Source organism: Panthera pardus, unplaced genomic scaffold (genome assembly GCF_024362965.1).
Source record: "Panthera pardus isolate Hobbes unplaced genomic scaffold, ASM2436296v1 HiC_scaffold_2, whole genome shotgun sequence".
NCBI classification, from domain to species: Eukaryota; Metazoa; Chordata; class Mammalia; order Carnivora; family Felidae; genus Panthera; species Panthera pardus.
In genome coordinates, this window is record NW_026526765.1 from 94,632,738 (window position 1) to 94,654,812 (window position 22,075).

At 41.6% G+C, this 22,075-nt stretch overlaps 1 pseudogene; it reads right to left on the reverse strand.

Annotated features, from left to right (window-relative positions):
* Positions 1–4,310: 4,310 nt before the first annotated feature.
* LOC109274853 (selenoprotein W-like) lies at positions 4,311–4,666 on the reverse strand (annotated as a pseudogene).
* Positions 4,667–22,075: the final 17,409 nt, after the last annotated feature.

The window sequence follows — 22,075 nt, forward strand, 5'->3', positions numbered from 1 at the left end:
TGTGGGGCTCAAACTCACAAACCATGACATCATGACCTAAGCCAAAGTCGGACACTCAACCGACTGGGCTACACAGGTGCCCCTGAACTTACCTTTTAAAGTCAGCCCAATAAGGACTGGCTGCTTGTGGGACAAAGTTCCCTCCCTGGTCAACCAAGTGTGTTGAGCAGCTGTCTTCCCTCCCTCTCTAAAAGGGGTGTGGCAGGCCAGGTACTCTGAGGCTTGGTTTGTCCAAAACACGTGGGCTGGTTATTTGACCTCCCCAAGATGCTGGTTCTTCCACTAAATTATGATGTCAGCACCTGTCTCAGCCCACAGAGTTATCACTCATGCACACAAAAATGATTTATTGAGGGGCACCTGGGTGGCTCAGGCGGTTGAGCCTCCAACTCTTGGTTTCAGCTCAGGTCATGATCTCTCGGTTAGTGGGTCTGAGCCCCACATCGGGCTCCATGCTAGAGGTGTGGAGCCTCTTGGGATTCTCTCTTTCCCTCTCTCTCCCCTCCCCTGCTCGTCCTGTCTCTCTCTCAAAATAAATAAATAAACTTTAAAAATCATTTATTGAGCTTTTATATAAAACACTTCTATTGCGCACTTTCCAGGCACCGTGCTCAGCAATGGGGATACAGGAGGGAACAAAACTGATGCAGATCTGCCCCCATGGAATTGATGGTCCAGGATCAAACAAGATCCTATCTGTGAAAACACAGACCCCACTGTCCCACCTGCAGCCCCACTGCAGACTCAATTTTAAGATTCCTTCCTTCATCAAAAAATTCTTAAGCATCTACGTAAGTCACATCAGCACATGGAATCCAAAGACAATAACACATGGTTTCTGATCTCAAGGAACCCATGGTTCATTTGAGAAACAAACATGTAAGCAAACAGTGATGTGCAAAAGCACAAAATAGCAGGTAAAGTAGGAGATGTGGGAAAGGAAACTTCACTTTGGCTGAGGAAGTCAAAGAAGGCTTCTCAGAGGCAGTGACACCTGAGCTGAGATTTAATGGCTAAAGAGGGCATAAATAAATAAATAAATAAATAAATAAATGGCGAAAATAGCTTGATAACACCATCATAGTTATGTAGAAATGCACTACCCTTAGGAGATGAATGAGTATTTAGAGGGTAACGTTAATCATGACATTTATAAGTAGTTCAACAAAAATGTGGGAGTGTGTGTATATGTGGTATCTGTGTGTCTGTGTGTGTGTGGAGAGAGAGAGAAAGAAGGCAGATGTGGCAAAATGTTAATTCTTTTTTTCTAAGTTTTTTTGAGAGAGAGGGAGCACAAGTGGAAGAGGGACAGAGAGAGAGATGGAGAGAGAAAATCCCAAGCAGGCTGTCAGTGCAAAGCCCAAGAAGGGGCTTGAACTCATGAACCATAAGATTATGACCTGAGCTGAAATCAAGAGTTGGATGCTTAACCAACTGAGCCACCCAGGAGCCCCAAAATGTTAGCAATTCTTATATCTAAATAGAGACTTGGGTACGCAAAGTTAGAGTGGCTCCCACGATCCCCACCTCCTGGTGTTCATCCTCTTATGTGACTTCTTATCATTGAGTGTGACCAGGACCTGTGACTTGCTTCTACAAAATAAAAAAAGGCAAAGGTGACAGGATGTACATGTTTAACCACATGATTATGTAATTAAATTATGCAAGACTGTGGCTTCTGAGTGGAGTCCCCCTCTCCCTTGCTTGCTATCTTCGAGGAAGTAACTGGCCATGTCGGGGATCCCACATGGCAAGGAACTGTCGTGGCCTCTGGGAGCTGAGGATGGCCCCCAGCTGACAGCCAGCAAGAAATCAGAGCCCTCAAAGAACTGAAGTCTGCCAACAACCTGAGTGAACTTAGAAGCAAATCCTTTCCCAGTCAAGTCTCAGATGAGAACACAGCCCTGTGGGACACCTTGTGCAGCCTTGTGAGACCCTAAGAACAGGACCCCGCTAAGCCATGCCCAGGATCCTGACTCACAGAAACTGTGAGATAACAAATTGGTGTTGTTTTATGCTGCTAAATTTGTGATGTAAGTTTGCACCAATAGAAAACCAATACAATTAATAATTTTATGTGTCGACTTAACTGGGCCACAGAGTGTCCAGATGTATTTGGTCAAACATTATTCTGAAAGTTTCTGGGAGGGTGTTTTTGGATGAGATTCACATTTAAATAGGTAGACAGTCTGTCCTCCCTTACATGACTGGGTCTCATCCATTCAGTTGAAGGCCTCATAGAACAAAAGGTTGATCTTGCCACACATTATTAAGAGAAAATTCTTCCTGCCTGACTGCCTTCGAAGTAAGATATCAGCTTTACTTCCTGCCTTCGAACTTGAACTAAAATTTTGGTTCTTCCTGGATCTCAAGCCTGCTGGCCTTTGAACAAGGGCTACACCATCAGCTCTCCTGGTTCTCGAGCCTTTGGAATACATAAGGATACACAGATGTTACTGCAATATTCTTTTCAGCTTTTCTACATGTTTGAAAATATTCAAAATAAAAATGGGCAGAAGTGTTCTAAAGTCAGGAAATGTGTGGGGCACCTGGGTGGCTCAGTCAGTTAAGCGTCCGACTCTTGATTTCAGATCAGGTCGTTATCTCACAGTTCATGATGAATTCAAGCCCTGCCATTGGGCTTCATGCAGTGTCTGCTTGAGATTCTCTCTCTCTGCTGCTTGTCTGCTCACGCTGTCTCTCTCTCTCATAATAAATACATGAACTTTAAAAATAAATAAATAAAACTAAAGTCAGGAAATGAAAGGAGACCTGCTTCATTCCCTATTCTCAACCTCCCTCCTTTCCCTTTTTCCTCAGTGAATCTACTTTATTTAATATGAGATTTTAAAACACACAATAGACATGTACTTAAACATAAATAATACATCTACCCTCTTCTGTGCAGATTTATGCTTTATAAACATCACACTGAGTAAGTTTGGCCTTAACCTTTGTTCTGAAAATGTTTCAGAATTTTTTTCTACTGCCACATTACAAGATAAATGTCAGTCTAAATGAAGCCTTTTCTATAAAATTCAGCAGCTTCACAGATGGTTTCTAATTCACTACATTTTTTTTTTTTTTTGGTTGAAAATAATTCCAAAAGCTCTTAAGTTTTCACCAGAACATAACGTTACCCTTGATGCAGTGTGAGGTCAATTAAATAAACTCAGACACTATCCTCTAGGAGTTATCAGCCAAACTGAGAAAATTATGTAAAAGTAAGATTTTATCTAGTATTAACATAATCACTTTTTTCAGAAACCTCAATAATTACACATTGGCCGAATGGCTTATCTTGCCCCAGGTTGCTTTCCCTGATGTGACTTGATGAACAGTCCTATGCAGAAAGTGAATAAGCTTAGAGGCAAATGATGCAAATAAGCCTCAAATTCATTTTCTGAAATGGGGCTCCTGGGTGGCTCAGTCAGTTAAACATGCGACTTTGGCTCAGGTCATGATCTCGTGGTTCGAGGGGTTCCAGCACTACATCGGGCTCTCTGCTGACAACTCAGAGCCTGGAGCCTGTTTTGGATTCCGTGTCTCCCTCTCTCTCTGCCCCTCCCCCACTCGAGCTCTGTCTCTCTGTCTCAAAAATAAATAAACATTAAAAATTTTTTTAATTCATTTTCTGAAAAACATACATTAAAGGAACCCGTAAGAATGGAGATTATATTTTTAAGGAGGTCTGCCACATAGTACAGAAGTGATTCTCCACTCTAGCTGCACATCACAATCCCCTGGGGAGCTTAAAAAAGTAGTGATACTTGAGTTCTCATCCCCTCATCCCAGAGAGCCCAATTTTGGTCTGGTGTGTGGTCTGGGCATCAGGAATTTTAAGCTCCTCCCTTCCTTCCTTCTTCCCTTCCTCCTCCCCCTCCTTCTCCTCCTTTTTTTTTTTTTTTTTTTTTTTTTTGTTTAACTCATCCAATGCTTATTGAATAGTAAACTGTTGCCAACACTGCTGAAATCTGCAAGTCACTCATCCAGATTCCTCTCTTGGCCACCCCCTGAGACGGAAGCCCCAAGCAGGACCACCCCGAATGCCAGAGAGTAGCCAGGGCCTGGGAGATGCCAGGAGAAGGGGAAAAGCAGGGAGAGGAAGAAGCAAGGAAGGGAGGGTGCAGAGCTACACTCCCAGGGACACACACACACACACACACACACACACACACACACATACACACACAAGGACCAGGGTTTGTCTCTGCCCCCACCCAGCAGCCACAGGGACATCAGGGAAAGAGACCATGCACCCACAAGACATTTCAGTCCTTCCCATCTTGAAGTGTCTGCCACAAGGGGCTGGCCCAAGGGCACTGGACTCTGCCTTCAGGGCACATTAGCCCTGAGCCAAGCTGGTTTTCATGGCAGCCACCAGCTTCAGAAATTTGCTCTCCTTGTCCACGTAGCCATCACCTCTCTTCTTGGAGTGAACCAACTTCCTTGGTACCATCACTTCAAAGAAGCATGTGGCCTGGGGAGTCCCCTCGCCGCAGATGTCCAGGCATTTGGGGACATCATCTTCTAACTTCTTCTTGAGCTTAAGATACTTACACTTGTAGCCTCAAGTGCCACAATAAATTACTCTGACAGTGAGGGCCCTGGATGGGGACCGCAGCAAGGGCAGGGTGCGGACCTGTGAGCTCCACTGCAAGGATTTTCAAGTTTCTTTAGTGGCTCTAGTGTGCATCAGAGGTTTAAGAATCATTATAGTGATAGCTCAATACATATTAAGTGAATAAATGAAATTCTTTACTTGATCTTAGATTACATTCAGAAACCAATTTGAATCAATTGTACTGCCTGATGGTACTCTGTATTCTAGACTGCTCATGCTACAGCAAAATGCACAAAACTAGAGGAAAAAAGAGAAGATCTAAGATAGAAAAAGGATTCAAAATGCTGTCAGGTGAGGAAGAGCTATAGCAACATGAGATGCTGAGTCTGAAAAGAAAGACCTGAGAATGTAAGTGCTGCCTTCACATAACTCCAAGGTGCAGCCATCACAGATGACAGCTGAAGGAAGCTAGGGTTTGGCATAATGTAAGTCTTCCTTAAAAAGTAGTATCGTCTGGATATTAACTGGATTCCTTGAAATTGTGAGTAACTGGTCACTGCAGAAATTCAGACACTGGCTTTTTGAGCTCTGGGCCAAGTTGTTGTGAGGAAACCCCTCTGCCAGGAGCTTTACTGAATGTGTCTTATTTTTCGGCCATCTGATATCCATGGACTCTCTTCCTAGAAACAACCTCCTCGTTTTCTTTGAAAATTACTCATCTCTCACTTTCAGTTCTAACAGAGCTGACTCTCTGTCTAGTTCTAGGGGAAGAACATTGATCCGCTCCCAACCAACCATGAAAATGACATCTCCAAATGTTGCCTGAGTGGCACAGTCTGTTAAGCTACTGACTGCTGATTTCGGCTCAAGTCATGATCTCACAGTTCCTGGGTTTGAGCCCTGCATCGGGCTCAGTGCTGGCAGCAGGGAGCCTGCTCGCTCTCTCTCTCTCTCTCTCTCTCTCTGAAAATAAATAAATAAACTTAAAAAAAGCTGCATTGCCCTACACAATAACTTGTTCAATAATGAGCAAGTAGCCCAAGTTGTGCCAATCAGAGGCCATAAAATCAAACTCTGGAAATTTTGCTTATATTTTTGAAGACTCTCTTCCACTAGATTTAAAGTTGTGAGAGTGTGAGGTGGAAAATATGAACTCAGAGAAAATGAAAAGAAGAGAATTTCAAAATGATCTTATTAATAATAGCCTTAGGTTAAACTAGATAACGTATCTGTGAAATAAAAGAGTGATGCTATAGAAAAAGAATATTCAGATGCCAAAAAAGAGTTCTCGGAAGTTAAAAAATATGATGTTAGTTCTCAACAACAACAAAAAAGGTATCATGGCTACGCTTAAGCGTCCTTAGTGGCATACTCCATTCAACAAACAGCCTGATAAGCCACTTTTTATTATTCTACTGAGCTGCCTATTTCTGTTGGCAACTGTGTGTATGAAGTGCTTTCTTTTGATATTTTCAGTAAGTCTCAGTTGTTAAAAATTAACTAATAAATAAAAAATTTAAATATGATGTTAGTAATGAAAGAAATCTCTTATAAAGTTCAAAGATAAGTCTGAGAAAATCCTGCCAAAAGCAGAAAAGACAAAAAGTTGCATAATAGGAGAGAAATTATACACATGATTAATCCAAGAGGATTAATATGCCAAAAATACAAGATCCAAAAAGTAGAATAGAGAAAATGGAAACAAATAAAGTATCAAAGAAATCGTGAAAGTCCCTAGAATTGAAGGACAAGAGTATTCATAGTAAAAATTCACTGAAAGCATAGGAAAAATAAATGTAAAAGACCAAAACTAAGGCCTACTATCATCTCTGAAGACAAATGCTTATTATCATAAGGCTTGGAAAAAAATTAAAATCTAGCAGGAAAGAAAGGTCTTGCCCGGACTCTGAAATGCAAATCCAAGCAATGCCCTGCTTTCAGGACACATATTTCTCTTCAACAAAGCTTTAAAAAAAATCATTGCAATATTTTAAAAGCTTGATTATCTTAAGAAATTTTATGACTTCCTTTATAAACATGGCAACCAAGATTCCCTTATCTAAAAGAGGCTAGAAGACATAGGTGACTCAAGAAAGGGGACCGAACTCTGTCTGGTAGATAGTGACAGCCTATAATCCCAGAGTAGTATATGTGACCAGAAAATTTCTCAAAATGACTTCTTAAAGCTCCAAAATTGGCTCCATATAGAATTTAATACAAAATTTACGAGTGCTACAATTGTGTTAAAAATGTATCTATAATATGGCCAATCATAAAAATTTACAAAATTACAATAACAAGCTTTGATATATTCTATATATATTTCTATCAATGATGTATTTATTCACCTCCCAATTTTCAAAAATAGTGCTATATTAGTCTTGCAGTGAAAAAATTAAGTTCCCTGTCTTTTTCCTTTAAAATAATTGGCCCCAAGTACAAAATGATAACTTCAATTCATTTTGTTTATTCTCATGACATGTTCCAAGATAATTTTGTGAACACCTAAGTGTTCCATTTAGTATTAGGAGAAGTAAAATGTTAAGGGATGTTTAAGCTCTGTAAAGTTGAATAGACTAGCATTTGAATGACAGGATATAATTACAGATCACCAAGGATATAGTACAAAATGTACCCAATCCCACGTCTTCATATTCAGCTAAGAACAGAATGCTTTAGTAAGATATGAGATTAATAAAATATCAAAAGATAATAATTCTGGAAGAACCAAGTCTTCCTAGTTAGAACTATCAGAGCTGGAAGAATTATTACTAAATTTCATAAAATCTGTATCAGTCATAATGGACTAGACTCTGTACTACTTGTGTGTCATTAAATTGAAATCTGCCTTTTATTTTCATGTTATTGTATCCAAGAATATGTGTCCAAATACTCCATCTAAACTTATAAGATCCCTAAGGGCAAGTACCATATCCTATATATCTCTCTCTCTTAGCTCAAGTTCCCCCTAACACAAAGCCTAAACAAGGTCTAGAAACAAGTAACTTATTTGGGATGTGATCCTAAGAAGCAGAAATGAGAGAATAAAGCAGGAAAGGATGAAAATTCTTTAAAGGATACATTCTCAACGTCACTATTAGGTTATGGGGCCTGACTGAAATTAGAGGTGGCTCAAGGGGATGTGACATCAGTACTGAAAGCATCTGCTATATTCCCATACCTTGCCCTACATTTAAGACTCTCAGTAAAAGCTTTCTGAGTCATTTAGTCAATTGCAGTGCTCCCAAGGCTTCCTGTTCAAATCAGTGATCACCTGAGAAGTTATACATTGCCTTTTACAACCACATTCCAGAACGTTATGTCGTTCTGTCAGGTCCACGTGTCTTTGTAAGACAAGTAATAGATGCCTTCTCATGTCAACGTAAGCTAACAGGGAATCCCAACATGAGCCTCAGGCTGAGTTTGGATTTGGAAATCTGAAGGCAACCCTCTTTCTCTGCACGCTGGGTTTTTTTTCTCTCTGCAGAATTTAAAATAAGCCACCATGATGAGTAGGGCTGTCAATCAGTCATCCAGTGCTCATTGCCTACACTGAGGTGGCACTGTTGGCAATTGAGAGGTGGGAGATATGACCCTGAACATTAAAGAGCCTGGCATTTTACTAAGAAGGCACATAAAGAGTAGTCCACATGCAAACTAAGGATCAAATGACTACTACTTACAAATATTATAGGAGCTCACAAAAGGAGTATGCCATAGTGGTTAAGATGGTCAGCACAGGTTCCGTGGAGGAGGTCCCCTGGGTTTCCAAGGAGCTGTAAGATTTAGAAATGTGGAGTGGAGAAGAGGGGGCAGGCAAGGACAAATTAGGCAAGCAAGGGATTAGAAGAAGGAATGCGTCCAGTCCGTTTCCAAGAAATGACCTGCCCAGGGGCAACTGCATCCACACTAAGGAACTCCTTACAGAATGCTAGTCAAGATGGCAAACCAGAATCTATTAGCATCTTGGAAACATCTTCCTATTCTTTGAAAATTAGAATTCAATCCCTGTCTTACTTTGCATAAGATCTTGAAAACTGCACCAAGTATGGCTTTGGTAATATTCTGGGTGAACTCTCTTACCTAGTCACAAACATAATCAATCTTAACTGGGGTCAAGGAACACTTAAAACTCAGCCACTAGAAAGGGTTCTAACAACAACAACAACAACAACAACAACAACAACAACAACAAGGTATTCTTTTTCAAGGAGCCTTGACACACAGGTATTTTTCCACAGAATTTGAAGATACGGATTCTATGACATTGGTATGAATGCCTCATAGTTCATTTTAACATTTCCTGCCTTAAAATGATTTCCTTTGAGTTGGAAGCAAAACTGAAAGGGATATTAATTCTTAGTAATTTTCTAGTTCTTAATCTCCCCATTCTTTAAGAAATAGAACATCCTTGGAGCACTGAGCTCAGTCAGTTAAGCCTCCAACTCTTGGTTTTGGCTCGGGTCATGATTTCACGGTTCGTGAGATTGAGCCTCACATCAGGCTCTGCACTGATAGCACGGAGCCTGCTTGGGATTCTCTCTCTCTCTCTCTCTCTCTCTCTCTCTCTCTCTGCCCTATGTTCACGCACACTCTCACTCTCTCTTTCTCAAAATGAATAAACTTTAAAAAAAGAGCCTCATATTTCCTACCTTCAACCCAATGTAAATTTAATTAAAAAACAAAAAGAAATAGAACATCCTTAACTTAAATCCACAAACCATCAAATAATCCTATTGTACCATGATTAGTTATTATCACCTAAACATTACTTTAATGCAGAATGTAACAATTGGTTATTTTCACCACACTACTATTTTACATTGTAAAAATGCTCACCAAATATTTTCAAAGTTTAAAAAAAGTTTTTTTAATATTATATATTAACCAGGTGATCACTTCTTAGTTTTCTTTCTTCCTTCCATATTTGTTAACTAGGAGCTACAACCTCAGCCTTGCAGAAATGGTTCTTGTTTCAACTCTCCTTTGTCCTGGCATAACATGGGCTGGACTTTTCCCACTAAGGCTTGTCCCAGTTTTGCATGCATTCTCTAGTTTTCTCTGTTCTGGAACACCCCCATTCCCTGCAGGATCACCAGCTTGGTTTGGAAACAGTTTTTTGTTTTTCATTGCAGATCTTTTGCTCATGCAGCAATGTAAGTTTAAAACAGAGTAAGAAGATCTATATTGGGCATATATCAAATGATAAACAAAAAGCAATTCTAAATGGCTATAGCATACAGAAGAGATGAGTTATCCTGAGGTACATCAGTGCTTTGATGTACCTTTTTTATCGACATCCCATCTGTCAATAACGTAACATGAAAGCATGCTGTATCATGCAGTGATGCTTGAGAAAGCACATTTATTTTACATGTTGATTTTCAAGCCTAAATGAGTCAAATACCGTCCTCCCAAATGGTTATTAGTTCTTTTGGGGAGTGGGAGTGTCCATATAACTAATATCTGCCCCACAACAAGTAAAGCAAACACCTCAAACTGAAGTGATAAATCTACCTAAGAACTAGATAGTGTCACCGACTGGTGACAGGTCCAATTGCAATGAGATTCTACTAGGCATGTCAGAATAAAGACCAAAAAAAGAGGGAATCAAAGTTTCAGGAGTGACAGCTATATTCATCAGAGTTTCAGAAAAAGTGACAAGTTCCAATAGGGTTTTCTTTTCTTTTCTTTTTTTTTTTTTTTTTTTTTTTTTTGTTTAAACACTTAGACTCCTTGTCTACACATTTCAGGGATGAGAGGAGAGATTCATGTTTGGCTCTAGCTCTGAGACTATGCTGTTAGCCAACCCTGCATTCCAGCGGCATCTCAACATGCAGCCAGCTTTTCTATGTGGGAACCCTCTGACCTCACCATCCGGTCCTGTGACTGCCCTGGCCTTGCGACCAAACACACTTCGTGATCCCAGTTCTGCAAACTAGATACCTCTCTCCGCCACTCCCTTCTTCACCCTGCCTGTCTTTCCTGCCAAATAAAACAATTCTCCAGGAGTGGGTGACTGATTACAATCCCTGCTCTTCCATAATTGGCTATGCAATTTGGGGTAAATCATTTGGCCAGCCTGAATCTCAATTTTCTTATTTGTAAAATGAAGGGTTTGGCTGAGATGGTTTCAAAGGTCCCTTTGAATTCTAAAATACCACTGCCATTCTGTCAGGCTCTTGGAGACTGTGGCCTGTCTCTGATTGGTCCTTTGTCCTTTCAAAGAGTGAGCAGCAATTAAGTGCACTGAACAAACATGTTACAACTCAACATTCTTTGTAAAATACATGCTTTCCTGTCAGTTGGACCCTTAAAGTAACTGTTGTTTTAAAATTAATTCTTCCTGGTCTAGAACTGGACCAGGTACAGAATAATGGCATGTATATTATTCTCACATAGCATATGAAACAGCCAGTGTTTTTGCAAATAATAAAACCAATGTTGGCTAACTGATGCAAAAAAGAAATTTATTGGAAAGATACTGGAAGATTGGACAGTTCATCTTGGAAACAGGAATTCAGGGTGATGTGGCTCAGTCAATACCCCACCAGAGGTTCAGTCAGTATAGGGTGCTGGCACTGGCACCATCAGCCCTGGATACTTGTCACCATTCACTCAAGTCTTAATTCCACCCAGTCACTCTGAATGATATTTGACTATCACTGGCTTTGTTATCACTCCCTGAAGGGCCAAAGTCTTGGGAAGAGTCTCTGATTGGCTGAGCCTTGGCCAAATGTCTATACACAGGTCCAGGGAGTCGAAAGCAGGATTATCTGCTCCTCTTCAGCTTCCAGAGTGGTACACCTGATCCTGGGCTCCATTTATCTTGCACTCACCCAAATAGGAGGAGTTTTGCGATGCCGGACAACCAAAATGACAAATGTTAACTACACACTTTTCTCACTTGTGATTATAAATTTAACACATCTTGAAGGCATTTGTAAGAGGTTGATTATGTTCTGGAGAGGTTTACAGCTGATAGATTATTCCATCATTATTTGATCACTTCATTGATTTATGTGAATCAGTGATTGGTCCAGTTAATGAAACAATATTCATCAGGATACTAATTTATTGAGCTGCCTTTTCCTATTTACATGGCTCCTCTGGATGACAAAGTGAGTCCTTGGAATGAACAATGAATCACTGGAAGGAAAAAGCAAGCACATCTTCATTCTGAGCACACACTGTCATTGATTTTTAAAGTAAAAAATAATATCTGGCATTTAGTCCTGGTCTAAAGTCCTTCACAGAGATGGCGTTAATTTCCCTAAGATGTTGCATTGTCCTGGCTTTATAGATCAGCTAGGATGGCTGAGTGACCTGAAATTTCGGTGACAAATGTCAGCAGAGACACTAGAGCTAAGTCCTCTCAGCCTCCTTCCAAAGTAAATCCATTAAGCCTCAGAAACAATTCTTCCACCCTGAAAACAAAGTGGCAAGCAGGCTTCCACGAGATTGCTGCCATTAGGTGGGACCACTTCCACGGCCAATGTGGAAGGGCGGTGTAGAAAAGAGATGGGAAGACAGTTTTGCCAAGGAGCTCAAGGATTGAGACAGTCTTCCAGAATGAACAGTGAACTCAGAGAGAAACTTGTCCGACAAAATGCAGTGGTATCAGCACATAAGAGGCCTTCTGCTTTTGTTACGTTTTTAAGATATTCAGAGGCCAAACAAAGAAAACCTCCCTAAAGAGAAATAAGCAGCCAGCATCCCAGAGTCCCATATCCTAGAACGCAAAGTTCCTCCCTGCACTGGGCGACCCAGGGGCTCTGACTCCCTTTCCCACAGGAGAAGCAGGTCCTGCCAACTGCTTAAGGAAGTGTCTGTTCTGGTATGAAGAATGGGGGCGCCTGCCCGGCTCGGTCAGTAGAGCATGCCACTCTCAGTCTTGGGGTGAGCTCGAGCCCCACATTGGGTGTAGAGATTACTTAAAAATAAAATCTTTTTTAAAAAAAGATGTATTCGTTATGATACAGGTTTGCATGCATATAACAGAGACCCTCAAATAACACTAGTTTAAATAAGATTGAAGCTTGTCTCCCTCCGTGTAAAAGACTCTTCACTGATATGATACCTACTTATCCTTCGGGTCTCACTGAAAATGTCACCTCTGAGAAGTCTCCCCTGATGCTACCTAAACAAGCTAAGGTATTCTTGCCTTCTGTTTTCTGAGTGCCTTCTAACTTCTCTATCAAAACAATGATCACACTTTATATTATGTATTGTTGAATTTTCCACACATTAGAGTCAACAGCACAAGGGGAGAGACTCTGTTTATCTTGCTTGTCACCATATCTCCAGAGAGCCACCTCCCACCTGTACTGAATGTACCTCTATTGAATGTTCTTGAGGGTGACAGGAAATGAATACTTCTGGTTTATTATACACAGGGCAGTTACTCAGAAAATTTTGAAATGGTAAATAGTATTTTAAAAACAGAGAAATAATAGCCATTTATGCTTCTAGCACAACCATAGATGTGGAAGAGAGCAAAAACAAACATTTCCATTTCAAAGACCTCTGCCTATAAAGCAGGGGCTGGCAAACTTTCTGTAAAGTGACAGTGAATATTTCAAGTTTTGTTGGCCATATGATCACTGTTGCAACGGCTCAACTCTGCTGTGAAAGTGGGAAGACAGAAACAACCAAGATGTAAACTAATGGTGTGGCTGGGTTCCAATAAAACTTGATTTATGAGTACTAAAATTTCAATTTTGTGTCATTCTCAAATGTCATGAAATATTCTACTTCTTTTGATTGTTTTCAACCATGTAAAAATATGAAAGCATTCTTATTTCATGAGCCTTGTAAAAAAAAAAAAAAAAAGCAGCAGCTAGACTTGGCCCATGGGTTGTGGTTTGTCAGCCCTGTCAGAGCACACATTTTTTGACAGAGATGTGTCTGGCCTTGGGTTGTTTCTTTAGCCCCTCAGTGAAGTTCACACTCATAAGCATCTACTATGTGCCAGGGCCAGGTCAGAGGCTGCAGAACTGCAAAGATGGTTAAGATCAGCCCTGTGCCACTAACTCCACACGACATGGACCCAAATCCACAAAGTGTGGTTGCAGCCTCTGGTTGAAGGGGAAAGTTACTTCATGACAAGATGGCATCTGAGGGGAGAGTCGTGGGCCGCATGCACCCAGGAACCAGCAGCACCCAGTCTGGCTGTGGCTCTGGATGAATCCCACAGGGAATGCCGGGTAGTAAGGCTAGGAAGGCCTGTGGCCGATGTATGAGGGACCCTCAGGGACCAGCATGAAGCTGAGTCTGGTGGGCAACTGAGAACCAAAGGGGAGGATTAAACTGAGATCATTAAATTGGTACTAACAGTATATTAGTTTTTTAATGTTTTAACTTTCAAACTATTAAAAAGTGATTTCTGAAAGTATTTGATTCCTTTTTCTGTTACTAATTTACCAACTATTTCAACTGAGAAACTCTCCTGGGAAAAATACACTGAGTTCAAGGGCACCTAGGAGGGGAAAATGCCATCAGTGTTTTCCCAGGGGCAGTGCTTATAAAAGGACCCATTGTATGGTAAAAGAAAACAAAAAGCAAGAATAAAATGATCATTTCAAATATTCATTAGATTTTGAGAAAATTCTGAACTATCAATCACACAATGCCCTCCCTAGCTCCACATTAAATAAGAAACTTCTGTTTTGTCCCAAAGGAGAAAGTCACTCAATATTATACTGCCCCTTTCCTTTTGTCTCTTAAATGGGAGTTTTGTTGGAAATCATCAATTGGAAAAATAATAAGCCATTCTTTCAGGCCAACATAAAACATAGGAGGCAGGAAAAGTCAACTCAGGTCACAGAGATGAAAACTGAATGCTCCTTCAAATGGTATAAAATACCACCTTGCTCATCCAAGCAAAAATTCAGGACAAGCCTCTCGGAGTGCCTCCTATTAAAAGATACCATCTTGGCACATAGGATGCTCAGGAAATGGAAGTGGCATTAATCTGCATGCAGGGATCACCTCCTTCATGCTGATGCCCAGTCCAACTGGGGGATGAGGAGTCCAATCGCCGGCACCCAGCTGAGAGGTCTTGGGTGGAGACAGGCAAGTCTGCCTCCCACTCACGAATTCACCTGGCTGCTCCTTTCTGCCAGATTTACCCCCCCACCTTCTCCTCTCCCTGCTCATAGGATTCATGGATAGGGGAATCAAGTGCTGGTTGAGTGCCAATCAACGACAAACCACTGTGGTGAAGGATCGACATCTCTAGTTAACTAAATATTTTTTTAAGCTGTTTCAGTTGAAGTTGGGTTGAAATTTTTTACTTTTTTATTAAATTTTTTTTTAATGTTTATTGATTTTTGAGAGTGTGAGACAGAGTGTGAGCAGGGGAGGGGCAGAGAGAGAGGGAGACACAGAATCCGAAGCAGGCTCCAGGCTCTGAGCTGTCAGCACAGAGTCCACGCCCGGCCCAAACCCATGAACCCACAAGATCGTGACCCCAGCCAAAGTCAGATGCTTAACCTGCTGAGCCAGCCAGGCACCCCCGAAATTTTTTAAGATTTTGAGTATTACATTTATATGGTTCAAATTTCAGCAACTGTAGAGATGGAGTAAAAATAAAACAAAACTCCCTCCCATCACTATACCCCAACCTCTCAATTCCCCTCTGCATAGGTAGTCTTTGTTGTTTCCTAAATAGTTTAAATTATGATAGTAATTGTATTAGTTGAGGTAAAAGGCTGGAATGAATAAGTCCCAAATGCAGTGGCTCAAACAAAAATAGAAATTTCTTTCTTTCTCATATAATAGTTCAGTGTAGGTGTTCTGGGTCAACCGGTGGGCCTGTATCACTCAGTCATTCGGGGATACAGGCTTCCTGGCAGCTTCACAGAGGAGCTCCAGCATGGCCATCACTGTCATTGGATGGGAGAGGAGCAGAAGGCAAAGGCCAGGGGTTTTCCTTTCCACACATTTCACTTCCACTCACTCTATTGGCAAAAGCCGAGTCACATGGTCACAGTAACTGTAAGGGATGCTGGGGAAGGTAGCGGTATCCCCGCTCCAGCTGTGCTACTACTCTTGTGCCTTGCGACGTTAAGGAGTTTAGCCCCCGGCTCACTCTCTACAGACCACCTTGCAATGCTTTTCCAGGCTGCTGCCAACTGCCTGCGCCAAGTGAGGGCAGCAGCCCTCCCCATAATCCCTGAAGTAGAGCTACCATTAGCTTGTAACAGTCAAGAGACTGTTACTGCAGAAGAGAATTACCATGCAGAAAAGCCATGCTTAATGGGAGGCCCTACTCATCCCCATCCAGTGAACACTCTTCCCTTTATCAATGCATTTAACAGACACTTTTATAGTGTTATATTTTGTGTGATTTATAAAAATTAACTCATTTAATCTTCATAATAATCCTCTGAGATAGGCACAGTTATGGACCAGTTTTCCAGTTTCCAGAGGAGGAAACCTGGAAACTGAGAGGTTAAGTAATTGTCCAGGGTCACAGGGAGAAAACTTATGTTAGTCTTTTTTTACCAACATAACCTTGATTTTATTGTAATTTCAATGAATTCACTAAAAAATCATGCTTCCCTGGCAAGCAGAGGTAGCCATATGACCCAGTTCAGGTCAGTGAATTTAAGGGGAAATCATTGAGTCAGGTACCAAGGAAAACTATTGTTTTACTGAAAAAAAAAAAAAAAAGAAAAAAAAACAAGAACAAAAAACAAAAAACAGGAGAGATACAGATAGTGTACATCTTTTGCCCTTTAACCCTTACCCTTCTTCGGCTTTGGAATGTGGACATGATGCCTGGAAGTTAAGCAGCCATTTTGTGACCATGAGGTGAACACAGATTTCTTTGTTATGTGAATAGAGAGACAGGGGGAGAAAGAGAGAGATACTACATGTGTGTGTGTGTGTACATGTGTGTTTGTGTGTGTATGCATGTATATATGTACACATACATTTACAGAAAGAGACCCATTTAGTAAAAACACTTGAACCGGGCCCAAACCATCTTTGCTGATACTTAAATCTAGATCCTGGTCCTGACTGCCCCAAAGTCTGTAAGTCAGGGTATCCCAACTGGCCTCTCCATTAGGCCTGTTCTGTGTCTTCTCAGAGTGCAGTACTTATTTTCTCTATGTTCAGGCCCCCATGCCAACTCTACCCTCAACAAAGTCCATCTTTCTTATCATAATACACAGCAGTTCCTCATGGTCTTGAAATTCTGAATTCCACAAAAGGATTTGGATCTACCCACTTAGGTTCTGAGGAAGCAGTCCTAAAACTGGATAACCCAGTATCACTGCTGCCCCTGCAGTTGTATTTGTTAAGCCATTTACAAAGTCCAAGAAAAGAATCCTAGGCATCTCCTAAATTTTAGAAAATTCCAGCCTTTTTGTAATATCACAGAAGTCAATGTGCAGAGGGACCAAAAAATTGGGCCTCTCAACTCTGAAGGGTTCAGTCTCCAATCCAAGAGAACCACTTAAATATTCATCTGCTAGGATACAGAGCAGATACAGAGGCCTACCTCCAACCCCCAAGGGAAAAGATGGCCTGGCCTATGGATTGTAGCCTAAGGACCAAGGGTTGAACATAAAACAGATTTTATTGCTAATTATTTTATTGGTAACTTTTGAAATTTTTTTTAATGTTTATTTATTTTTGAGACAGAGAGAGACAGAGCATGAATGGGGGAGGGGCAGAGAGAGAGGGAGACACAGAATCGGAAGCAGGCTCCAGGCTCTGAGCCATCAGCCCAGAGCCTGATGCGGGGCTCAAACTCACGGACCGTGAGATCGTGACCTGAGCTGAAGTCGGACGCTTAAACGACTGAGCCACCCAGGCGCCCCTTTATTGGTAACTTTTAAAGGCCATTATGAAGCAATTCTTTAATGGCAACTTTCCTCCTATTAGGAAGGCCTGATGCATGGGACCTCTGTGAACAGCTAAGAGTTTTGGGAGACTGGGCACATCCAAGTCTAAGGCTGACAGATTTTAAGCACGGACTCTTAAATGGAGATGTTAAACCTCACTTACCATCTTTCCAGCATATCAAAGCATTTTTTTTTTCTTCCCAGAACAGGAGAGCAATGTTCTCCCAAAGATGAATCAGAAAAACGCTGGCAGCTTGGAAATAGCAAGTAGCCCATCTCCACTCTAAGATGTTAAGGTTTAGAAAATGCTGGGGATTGTGGGATTCTTCCCGCCTCCCTCTCTCTGCCCCCTCACTCACTTGCGCCCTCTCTCTCTCAAAAAAAAAAAAAAAAAAAATGTTGGGGGAAGGCTCAGCCACGGGACTTCTACTTATGCTAGGACAGTATGGAGAAAGAGGGAGACATAAAGAAATGACCAGAAAGGAACCAGGGGGAAGAAAATTATGAATATAGGAAGCAAAATATGCTCTGTTTTGCTCAGTGCGACAAGGAACTTAGTGTTTAACGTTTTCCTATGGCCTTTAGCCTATAGGTTCTCCTATAGAGGACTCTCTCTAAAGGATAATATTCATTGTATTTGGATCTTTTCTTAAATGAAAAAGGCCTTGAAAAATGTATTTGCGGGGCGCCTGGGTGGCGCAGTCGGTTAAGCGTCCGACTTCAGCCAGGTCACGATCTCGCGGTCCGTGAGTTCGAGCCCCGCATCAGGCTCTGGGCTGATGGCTCGGAGCCTGGAGCCTGTTTCCGATTCTGTGTCTCCCTCTCTCTCTGCCCCTCCCCAGTTCATGCTCTGTCTCTCTCTGTCCCAAAAATAAAATAAAAAACGTTGAAAAAAAAAAAAAAAAGAAAAAAGAAAAATGTATTTGCATCTCAAGAGCTGAAACTAAATTATTTTCCTGAATGGATGAGGAGATTAAGGGCCACTGACAGTGGAGGAAAGGAGGAGACAGTTATCCCTTGGCCACACCAGCTCCGGGACCCACCACTTAAGGCTGTCAAAAACTGTCGCTGGGGTGCCTGGGTGGGTCAGTCACTTAATCATCTGACTCTTGATTTCGGCTCAGGTCCAGATTTCAGGATCATGGGATAGAGCCCCATGTCTTGCTTGACATGGGGCCGGGAACCTGCTTGGAATTCTCTCTCTGCCCCTCCCTCACTCACACTCTTTCTCTCTCAGAAAAAAAAAAATTATATATATATGTGTATATATATATATATATATATATATATATATATATATATACACACTGTCTCTGAAACTTCTGAATTGTTAACTTTAAAATGGTTTATTTTGAAAAAATAAATATATAAAAGGGTTTATTTTGTTGTGCGAATTTTACCTCAAAATTTTTTTTTCTTTAGAAATATATATCAGGGGCACCTGGGTGGCTCAGTTGGTTAAACCTCTGACTTCAGCTCAGGTCATGATCTCATGGTTCATGAGTTCCAGCCTTGTGTAGGGCTCTGTGCTGTCAGTGTGGAGCCAGCTTTGGATCTTCTGTCCCCCTCTCTCTATTCCTCCCCTGCTTGCTCTCTCTCTCTCAAAAACATGTGAGAAGAAGTTTGTGAGAGACAGGGCAGAAAAACTGGTCAAGAGAAGTTGCCTGTTTAAATGCTATACCCTAACCCCCTCCCTGCTTTCCCAGCACAGGTCATTCCCTCTCCCAAACCTGGCTTGCTCCCCTAGTATTAAAGCCTCACCACACCATTGCTTCCCTCCATAGAGATAGCTGTGTCACTATTCCAGTGTCTCCAGTAGTTAACATCTGTCATTTCTATTCAATTAAATGTAGGTAGCACCTTTTCACCACCACCCCCTACTTTGTAAGATGAGGCTATCAAAGACCCCACTCTCCCCTCACTCACTTCCTTTCTCCTAACGCCCTGCTATGCCATGTATACTTTTTTTTTAATGTTCATTTATTTTTGAGAGAGAGACAGAGACAGAGACAGAGTGTGAGCTGGGAAGGGGCAGAGAAAGAGGTAGACACAGAATCCAAAGCAGTTTCCAGGCTCTGAGCTGTCAGCACAGACCCTGACGCAGGGCTCGAACCCAGGAACCATAAGATCATGACCTGAGCCGAAGTCAGACACTTAACCAACTACACCACTCATTCCCCCTGCCAACTATAATTTTATCTCTATATCAGTGAGATTGATAAAAAGGTTAATCTCTCCTGCGATTATAATGAAGTCTTCTGTGCTTTGTCTTCAAAGTTAAAAATCAAGTGCTTTATACCACTCTGTCTATATATTGTTTACTGCACTATTTAATAACTGATTTCCAAGAAAATTACCCAGAACTAAACTACATGAGTTTACAGATGCAAAGGGATTCCTAAATTCCTAAAAGATTACATAAAAATAAACCCAGACCAAGGTGAATAAAAGTGAAATTTTAGAACACAGTAGAAAAAGAGTAAGTCCTACCTGTTTCTAAAAGGCAGAGTTGGAGTGGGGGTGGGCATGTCCCAAATAAAAGATAAGGAATCTTAATGTCTTCAGATTTTCTCTCCATAACTCTGGGATCTAGAAGATAGAGGATGAACACCTTCAGATTTCTGAAGGACAATTATTTTCATCTTAGAATTTTATACTCAGATAAACAAACAGTGTGAGGGTAAAATAAAGACTTTTTCAGCTATGCAAGGACTCCAAAATTTAGCTTTCACATACCCTTCCTAGGAAGTTACTGTAGAGATGTACCAACAAATAGAGGAAGTGAATAATTAAGGAAGACAAAGACACAGGATCTATAAAATAGGGTCCATCCAGGAGAATCACAGAAAAAGGTCCCAGGGTCACAGCAGAGCTGTGGGATCCCAGCAAGTACTTGACCCAAGTTTGAAAAGGGTGAGGTAAAAGGAGATTCCAAAGATTTGACACCATCCTTGGGAACTTGAAGAACTTAAGTAAGCAGTCAAGGCAGAGAAACCTAAGTTGGAGGGTGGGGGGAGGAATAGAAAGGAAGACAAAGAGGCTGGGACAGAGGGAAGCTGTTTAAGACAAGGGAGCAATTATTTTATTTTTTAATTAAAAAAAATTTTTTTTGGAAGAGAGAGCATGTGAGCGGGGGTGGGAGGGGGTGCAGATAGAATCCCAAGCACGCTCCAACTCGGGGTTCAGATTCACAAACTGTGAGATCATAACCTGAGCCAAAATCAAGAGTTGGAGCTTAACCCCCAACTGAACCACCCAGGCGTCCCCAGGAGAACAATAATTAATAATGATTATGACCAGGAGGATGATCAAGAAGGGATTTAAAAAAAACGTTTTTTTTTTAAACGTTTATTCACTTTTGAGAGACAGAGAGAGCGTGAGTGGGGGAGAGGCAGAGAGAGAGAGGGAGACACAGAGTCCGAAGCAGGCTCCAGGCTCTGAGCTGTCAGCACAGAGCCAGACCCAGGGCTTGAACCCATGAACTGTGAGATCGCGACCTGAGCCGAAGTTGGATGCTTAACTGACTGAGCCACCCAGGTGCCCCAACAAGGGATTTTTAATTCAAAATGACAGACTAACCATACATCTCTTCTCTGTCTTGAGATCTGAATTAAAGAGGTAGTAAATGAATTGTAGTACAAACAACCATTCTGAAGAGAAATGGAGGAGTTCCATCAATAGACCAAAGTGTTCAGCTCGTTTCTGGAAGGCAGAAAGTTGGTAGAGGGATTTCTGATCAAGATGCCTATCAAACACATGCATCTATCATTACTTGTTCCTAAAACCCCACCAAAACATATTTTTGAAGGCATTAAACCAGGTAATCCCACTGAATCACCAACAAAGTAGGATGTGTCCAGTTTGGTTTGCACATGTTGGGTCAGCTCTGCCTCTCAGCTCCCATCACTTCAGGTGTCAGTGGATCTCACACACCAGGGAAGTGGGACAGTGCCAAGGGCAGCAAGAAGAGCTATGAGGATTGCTCTGCTCTTGGTTCCATTCCTGAGACTCCTCCAGTAAATCAGAAAGCTGCTTGGAGCCCTGGTGATCTCATTGGTACAATGGGGATAATAACATCTAATCTCTTTCAACAGGGATAATAACATCTACCCCCTTCAATGGGGATAATAACATCTATCTCCTTCGAGGGTGTGGTTGCTGGACCAAAATTAGATTCAGAAGTAGGTAGAAACTATATGTCCCGATCCTTAAGTCTAGAGAGTTAAAACCAACCATCTTCCTTTAACATTCAAATTACAGTGAAGGCATGGGCATGCCTGCCTAGATTGGCAGGCTCTGCCACCCCATCACATCCTCACCTTACCTCACCTACTGTGGGAAGTCAGTCCCCACAATTCCACCATCAACCCTGAAACAGATCAGTCCCCCGAGCCTGGAAGATGGACAGCAACATGGGTGGGGTGGGGGCAGTCTGCTGACCATGGGGTCTTACCCACAGTGCATAATGTGATCTGTTCACCATTGCTTTCTTGCTGCTACCAACACTCACAGAGAAAAGTCTGCCTTCCCAAACATTTCACTTGGCAGAGTGCCCAGGCCCAAATTGACCTAGACTCTCATTCTCTACAATGAAAGCCGTTGGCCCCAGACATGTTGGTGATGCTAGGATAGTGGTGGCCAGAGGTAATATTCC